Below are 9,312 nucleotides of genomic sequence, written 5' to 3' on the forward strand. Positions count from 1 at the left end.
CCCAATTCATCAATGAGAATGTCATCACCAACTCTTAACCAACATTATTTAGCATCTCTCATAGAGACGAACATTCATAATATCTTATACATATATAGGGTTTGTTACAATCTAGGTTTAATGTGGGTTTGTCCCCTCACACACATTAACCACCATTTAGACATGAATTAGAGCTCAAGAAACATAAAAAGATTGCTTTTCCTTTCATTCATTAAAGAATCTTGAATAAAATTTATACTTCCAACAATAGTTTCAAAAAGTGATTTTTCATTCAAAATAAGTTTTTAAAAGAGAGACATACCTTAATTTGTTAAACAATGTTTAACAATTCACTTTTCTAATGTAGAACACCCAAACCCTAGCTTGAATCCCTTTGGAAAGAATTATGTTGCAACCCTAGATTTTGGTCACAAGAATCATGTTAAGAATCATGGGTATATTGTTAGGATTGATAATCAATGACTAAGATGTTCTTACCTTAGTGTTGGAGACTTGGGGGAATGATTTTCGTCCTTAGGGTTTTTGAGAGTGAAAAGAATGGAAGAAAAACTAAAATTTTGCAACTTATATAATTTCAGCCCGGCAGGCACAAACGACGGTTCAAAGGACGAAGCGTCGATCAGAACGACGGAGCATCGATCTGCTCCGTCGAATTGATAAAATTTCCAGTGAGCAATCTTTATTTTCCTCACAATCGACGGTGCAAAGGACGGAGCGTCGATCAGAACGACGGAGCGTCGATCTGCTCCGTCGAAGTCACCAAATTTCCAGCGAAGACAGGCTTCAGTAAAACGGTCATAACGCTTTGTTCAAAACGTTTCTCGGGCTGGGCGACCAACCATTGGAAAGATATTTCAAAGATCTACAACTTCCATTGAAGAAGTTTTTCCAAATTCTCAACACAGTTTCACGAAAATCGTCAAGAAGACAGACCTACCAAAACTTAGGCGAATTTAAGGGCCCTTACGAACTTCACTAGTTGGTTTGACTTCAGAACAACCATCCTCCACCCGAATTCATCAAGAATGGATTCATATAGATAAAATATCATCTTAACTCTAGATTTTTACATATTCACACCTAATTCAAGTTTACGGGGTGTTACAGAAACAACCAATAATTTTATGTTGTTGTAGTTGTCTCAAATGGTAAAACTCCATATTAAATATGTCATAGCCTAAGTTATCCTAAAGGGAAACATCATTCCAATCCTTCAACCAGAACAAACATTCATAACTCCAACAAATACAGTTTGGCCTTTCTCAAGGTAGAAATAAACCAAAACCATATATCTTAAACATAAGTAGTCATGTTTATCACAATAACAAATTAAATGTTCTTTCGACAGGTCTGAATCTAAGCAGTCCATGTTACTATGTCATTATTGATATCATATCAGGCATGAATAACATTATGGGAGGTATTATATGCTAATCTGCTCATGGACAGGTAAAGTTTGAATACAGGTTACTATCAGTCATGCTTGACTAAAATCACTTAATCGTAACTGAACATTCAACCGACAGGGCATACAAACCACCACATTAGGACCTACTACATTAACTAACAAATACAAATCTGAATAGGTATACTAAACTGATACTACTGATATATATATACTATGTTCAAAACACGATTAATATAACATTATAGTTCGTGCTCCGTATCTAAAACTTTATTATATTAGTGTCTGCTATGAATACAAAGTCTGCACTTTTTTTTGACATTGTTTGTTTTTTTTATTATGGGATTCACTTTTTTTTTATATTGCTTGATTTTGTTAATATGGAGTCCACCTTTTTTTCCCCGTGAGTTTAGAGATGATGGGTTCCACTTTATTTACTTTTTTTTTTTTTTTTTAAATATTGGTTGGTGTTTTTTTATTTTTAAATATTGGTTGGTGTTTAATATGGGGACCACACTTTTTTTTTTAAATGCTTAATTGGTTGGTGTTTTTTTAAATTTTTTTAATATTGGTTGGTGTTTAATATGGGGACCACACTTTTTTTTTAAAAGTATTTTAAGTATGTTGCTGTACAATAATTTCATTTGCTCCCACTAATGGTTGATACGCATGTGACAATAAATCCATCATTATTGATTTAATTGTTTGATTTTCTAGGCACTTTTGTATTTTAAGTATGTTGCTGTACAATAATTCCATTTGCTCCCTCTAATTGGTTGATACGCATGTGACAATGAATCCATCAGGCTATATGGGCCCACAATTTTATTTTTTTCAAAAATTGGAAAACGGATATATATATATAAGTATTTTAAGTATGTTGTTGTACAATAATTTCACTTGCTCCCACTAATGGGTTGATACGCATGTGGTAATAAATCCATCATTATTGATTTAATTGTTTGATTTTCTAAGCATTTTTGTATTTTAAGTATGTTGCTGTACAATAATTTCATTTGCTCCCTCTAATGGGTTGATACGTATGTGGCAATGAATTCATCATTATTGATTTAATTATTTGATTTTCTAAGCACTTTTTTTTTAACATTGTTTGTTTTTTTAATATGGGATTCACTTTTTTTTTTTAATATTGCTTGATTTTGTTAATATGGGATCCACTTTTTTTTTCCCGTGAGTTTGGATGTGGTGGGTTCCACTTTTTTTTCTTCTCTGTTTTTTATTACTGGTTGGTGTTTAATATGGGGCCCACAATTTTTTTTAAAATATTAGTAGTTGTTTAAAATATGTGGGCCACAATTTTTTTTTTAAATATTAGTAGTTGTTTAAAATATGTGGGCCCACAATTTTTTTTTAGTAGTTGTTTAAAATATGTGGGCCCACATTTTTTTTTTTAGTAGTTGTTTAAAATATGTGGAGAAAACGGATATATATATATATAAGTATTTTAAGTATGTTGCTGTACAATAATTTCATTTACTCTCACTAATGGGTTGATACGCATGTTGCAATAAATCCATCATTATTGATTTAATTGTTTGATTTTCTAAGCATTTTTGTATTTTAAGTATGTTGTTGTACAATAATTTCATTTGCTCCCTCTAATGGGTTGATACGCATGTGGCAATGAATTCATCATTATTGATTTAATTATTTGATTTTCTAAGCACTTTTTTTTTTAACATTGTTTGTTTTTTTAATATGGGATTCACTTTTTTTTTTTTAATATTGCTTGATTTTTTTAATATGGGATCCACTTTTTTTTTCCCATGAGTTTGGATGTGGTGGGTTCCACTTTTTTTTCCCGTGAGTTTGGATGTGGTGGGTTCCACTTTTTTTTCTTCTCTTTTTATTTTTTATTACTGGTTGGTGTTTAATATAGGGCTCACAATTTGTTTTTTTTAAATATTAGTAGTTGTTTAAAATATGTGGGCCACAATAATTTTTTTTAAATATTAATAGTTTAAAATATGTGAGATCACAATTTTTTTTAAAAAATATTAGTAGTCGTTTAAAATATGTGGGCTCACAAATTTTTTTTTTGGCCCACAAACGGAAGACAAAAAATGGACGACGAAGGCACCAACTAGTGCTTCTATATAGCACTTGAATTGAGGCAATAGGCAAGACATGTTAATATTCTACTATAAATTCATATAAAGGTATACGAGAGACATAAGTCCTCACTTATTTTGCATACATTTTTTTTTTTAAATTCAGGCTTTTGGCCTAGGGCTAATTTTATAAATTTTATCAAACAAATCCAGAAGTTTGTACAATCGTAGCAAAAAAGGCTAATGAAAAATACAAAATTTAAACTAATGATCAAATTAAGACTTATAACTTGTCTTAATTTGATATTACAAAATGTTAAAAACTTACTAATAGAATGAAATTTGAAATAATTGCTCCATAAAGAACTTCTGTTTCTATATCTCAAATGCTCTATATTTGGCCCTCTATATGCACCAAGACAGTACATTTTCTAACTAATGACCAGTTTTCAGTAGGATGAGCATCCCGGGGTGCTAATACCACCAACTAAGAAACAACCACTAAATAGAAACTGTATGTCCATGTGTACTCAAGAGGTCTGTTGTGTTCCATGTGCTCAATCATTAAGAGCAGTAATTCCACTTCATGTCATTTGTCAAAAGTGCCTCCAACCAGTTGCAATTTCTTCTCAACATCCTGATTGCACTGTGTTTCGCTGCTTGTTGGTATTCCTTCGGTGTGGTTGTTCTGTGGTACCTGTTGAATTAAAAATTCTCCATTTATGTTAGTTTGTGTACCTGCAACCATTAGCAAACAGTTAGTGTAAACCAAATCCTTCACATTCTCCTCCCAAAGGATTTGAGTGTGAGGACCTCCTTTTCTCCCACCTTCCCCCTATATTCAGTCTCCTTAACATGATCTAATTCTTAGATAGGGCAGCTGTAATTTGTCACTGTTCACAATTCTTTTACAGTGGCTCTCCATGTCATGAAAGGAATTGAATTGTATGTCCCCTGTGTCCAAAGCTAAATTAGCCAAGTGATCTGCTAATTGTTTCCTTCCCTATAAATATGCTCTATCACCACCATTTTTTCCTCACTTATTCTCCAAATTTCTTCCACCATTTATTTTGCATACATTATGTTGGCATTAGATAACAAATCAATAGAGCAAAAACTCCAACCACTGGAATGTTTTCTTGGAATGTGGGATTGAAGTACAACTCCACAGAGAAAGAAAAGAAGAAGGAAAGAGAAGAGTGGTTCTTTAGAATAAATGTTCTCACGGTTTCTTAAGATTTTTTGTCATATTGGACTTTTATGCTAACTTTAACCGACCAGCACTCTCATTAGTCTAGATTTGAAATTCTCTTGAAAATGATATCTTTGTTAAAAATATAATTTAATTTAATAAATTACGTCTAATTTAACAGTGATTTTTGTTGTCATACACTCATGATTTAGTCATTTAGCGCCGCACGAGTATAAAAATAGTTTTTTTTTTTTGTATTAGAATATTAACCTTTAAACTCAAAGTGGTTAAACATACAAAAATTTGCTATTGTATACATGTTCTATCAAAATTCACATATTAAACTATATATTGGAAATCATTCTAAAAGAGTTAGTTAAATATATCAAAAGATGAAACAAGAACAATAAAGAGATAAAGAAAGGAGAGAGGAGAGATTTCTCACTCATCCAAATGTGTTCAAGTGTAAGTACATCACCTATTATATCTCTATATATACTACTACATAGAGGATAGTCAAAAGGTGGCAATAAACAAGATAATAACTATGAAGGTTATGGGTGAAGATCATGAGGGTGTGGGAATTAATATTTACATAATGAAGATAGGAGGCGGGAGATTCAATAGCTACATCATGGAGAAAGTAGTGAGAGTAACTTTTTATGAGTTATGAACATCCACCACAATATACATAATATTTCATAAGACTCCCCCTTGGATGTTCATAGATAATAGATAATGTGTCTCGTTAAAACCTTTCTAGGAAAAACCCAGTGGGAAAAAATCCTAATAAAGGAAAAAGAGTACACATATCTTCTAATACGCATTGCTTGTTGCCTCGTTAAAAACCTTGCAAGGAAAACCCAGTGGGAAAAAACCTCGGCTAAGGGAAAAAGAGTACAACACGTATTATACTCCCCCTGATTAAAATATATCTTCATTCCTGGAGACGACGCAGCCAAATCTTGTATACCAGCTTCTTTTTATTGAAGATCGTGTCTGCAAAAGATCTTTGACGAAATGTGTTGTATTATGTCTCCTTTGCTATATCCTTCTTTCAATTGAGCTATGCAAGATTTGTACAATAATATTGGTGAAATCTTCATTTTTAAATAAACATCATACTGTTGCAAAATGTGCTGAATTATTGGTCTCAGCTATACACGTATTCCTGACTTCCTTTGTAAGTAGCTATCACCTTAGCAGGACTTGAATAAGTATCACTAATTGACTGCCATATAAAATGTCATAATGTGCAATACCCTTACATGCAAATTGGTAACTCACTTTGAAGAACAAACTTCATATAATAATAAAAATAATGTCCTACATTTTATATAACCAACAAAACCTTGATAATATTTGTTAGGATAAACAAATCTATATTAATAATTTCTTTTGCAGTATGCAATACAATATACTCATCATTATAATGAGGTCAAAATGATGTTTATTTACATTTAGCGACATCACAACCATTGGAGTACTCAATGGAATCGCTTTAGCCTATATAAAGATTTGTTGAAACTTTATTTTCGTAAACCTTAAATGCTTCAAACCAATCTAAATCTCTATGGATTTTCTTTCGTTGTCTATATAGCCATATTGACAACAATTAATTATACGCATTCAAAATTTTCATATATTGCCAGACTGATAAGAAACACCATTGCATCCACTACAGGAGAATACATACATCTCCCTACAATAATGTCAAGATTTTTTTTGCAAAAAATTTTATGCCACAAGGCACAAGCCGTACTTTATATTTACGGTTTTTTATTTCTCATTTTACTTTTCGCACAAGAATCCATTTGTACCCCACTACATTATACCTTAAGGTCCTTGGACTATACGTCCAAAACATCACTATTCCAAGTGAGACAAAATATACTTTGACTACGTATTTTATTTGGCCAATCATTATATCTGTCCACATTCTTTGACAGATTTGAATTCAAGATCCTCATCACCATTATAATGTTGAGCGCTACGTTATTTTAAAGATACCGTCGACAGGCATTTGATATCAGTTCCAATGCGACTTAACTTATCGAGATCTCTTCACTTTTTTTATCAATTTCAGGTACCTGAACCTTTCCCAAGGTTTTATGAAGGTTATGTCGTGGTGCTCTTTAAAGCACTTGCCTCATTGTATGACCATCTTGATCATTTGCTCTTCTCCTTCTTCAAGGAGTTTTATCTTTGGAACCAATCAGTCTATCGTCAAAGACTCTGTTCTTCAAGGACTTTAATTCTAATTGGAATTGGAGCATTTACGGTTGGAATATAATATTCACTTTTGGGTCAGTAAATGCATCTGACAGTTAACTTGAATTATCTTTTTAATGAGGATCATACCAGTGATAATTCATTACATATACCTTATTTTCCAGCTACTTATCATCCCTCCCCCTAATGTTAGGAAATCTAACGTTTACCTCCCAACCTTATTTGAGACCCGTCTTTGTGCGTTGTGGTGGAGCAATTAAATCATATACCGCACATTCAAATTTCTAGACAGGAATTACTTGGTTCCTGACCCTGAACCAACCTCGAGGAGAGAGTCAAAACTTGTTGGCTTGATGCTTACAAGTGCTGCTACATATTAAATAATCTATCTCAAATCAAATTTCTTTTTGGGAGATTTGTTCTCGTAATCAATTGTTTAGCTATAATTGGAGGCATACAATTTCTGCTAAACCAACTTGGATATAAACCAACATTATCAACAAAATTTCATAGTTTGAAACTGTGCTCTTAATATAACAATTGAGCAAACAACCTTGCAAAAATCAAATTGCAAGTTGATACCAATGCACATGTGAACATAACAAGATGCATCTATTAAAATCATATAATTGTAAACCGGTGCACATGGCAGGTGACTGGGCCTATATATATATATATATATATATATATATATATATATATATATATATGTGTGTGTGTGTGTGTGTGACCTTTTATACGTTCCAAAATCATGGGATACAATCCAACCTTAGCTGGTAAATTAATCAATTTGTCATCATGAGAACAAGCAGCACAAGAGAATTCTCGAAGAATCTCTTTATTTCTTCAAAATATAACCACATGAATTCTCAATTATTTTCGCATCACATTTGAATCAGGATGGCCAACCGATCATGCCAACTTCCGTAGCATGTGATTCCATCATGCTTGTATTTACGTGGTACAAATTCGGAGGAAAAACGGACAACATTTCACATACATTTTTTTTAATCCGCTATAGTTGTAGTAATATGAAGATATTCAACCTTCCCATAATTTATAGTCTCAATATAGTTCATATTTGACCAATGCCTTTGAAACTTAAAAAGTTTCTTTTGAGACTTACTACAATACCAATATTATGAACAATTTCATTCCTGGGTAGTAACAAAGTAGATTTTTCAGAGCTCCAATTAATTATGTACTACCGCATATTTCATAATACCATCCATATGGTGAATATCTCCTTTTATGAATTAATTGTCATTGTGGTCATGGCCAAAACCTTTATAAGCAAGACTCATTTCTTACTTTTACCCTTTGGTAATTCATGATAAGACATACCACAATATTTGTGACGTACTAATAGTACGTGACCTAACCATTGACCATTTATGTCAAAGCATTTTTTTTCTCTCTCAAACTTTCCGTAGAGGTGAGTTGTGTGGTATTTATTCAATAATACATGAGCACGTCATTATCCATACTGTTACACATTTCACTTTCAAATTGGCGAGCATTCACGATATATATATATATATATATATATATATATATATATATATATATATATATATATATATATATCTGTGTGTGTGTGTGTGTTTCATAAACTTTCATTATAAACCCCATTGTCTTTATCATATTCATAGACTCACCTCCACATAACTTTGAAATTGTTTTCCTTTCTTTTGATGGAGGATTTATAAAACGTATCAAATTTGGTCGCACGACAACCGCTTGCTCAATCACCTTTCATACCAAATTGATGACAAAAATTACCTTCACCTTTAGAAGGACCATTTTGAGAACCCATAATGTTCTTCCTTTTATAATTACCATAATGATTAGTATTATTATATTTTTTGCTATTTGCCACGCCCAAGTCCATTTGTACAACCACAATAATTATTTTGTCATCTTTCAGACATTTCATGTACTGCTACCACATTCACTTCATGGAATGGAGCAATGTGAGACGGGCTTTATAATTTTTCATCACAAGTACATATTTTTCCTTAGCCATCATTATATCATCAATATAGTGCATTGAGACTCAAACCCAATGTCTTGCCCTCATAAGGCATGTCAAGCCATAATGCGTGGGGACTCAAACCCAACATCATATTATCATAGTGCATCATGACTCAAACCCGATGTTTTATCCTCTTGGTTTGATGGAGCTTGAACGCACCCATTTATTCTATTGGTGTAATGGTACTTGAATCCAGCGCCTCACCCTCAACCAATGACATAATAGGTCAAATGTAATGAGAGTCATGCTCCAGCTTTAAAAAACATTACCACCTTCTGTAGTTATAGGCATAAACGAAACTATAACAATCAAGACTTATAAAATATAGCCTAATGCAACAATAGCTGATAAATGTTATCACCAACATCCATAATTC

Source organism: Lycium barbarum, unplaced genomic scaffold (genome assembly GCF_019175385.1).
Source record: "Lycium barbarum isolate Lr01 unplaced genomic scaffold, ASM1917538v2 unchr_scaffold_26, whole genome shotgun sequence".
Classification (NCBI taxonomy): domain Eukaryota; kingdom Viridiplantae; phylum Streptophyta; class Magnoliopsida; order Solanales; family Solanaceae; genus Lycium; species Lycium barbarum.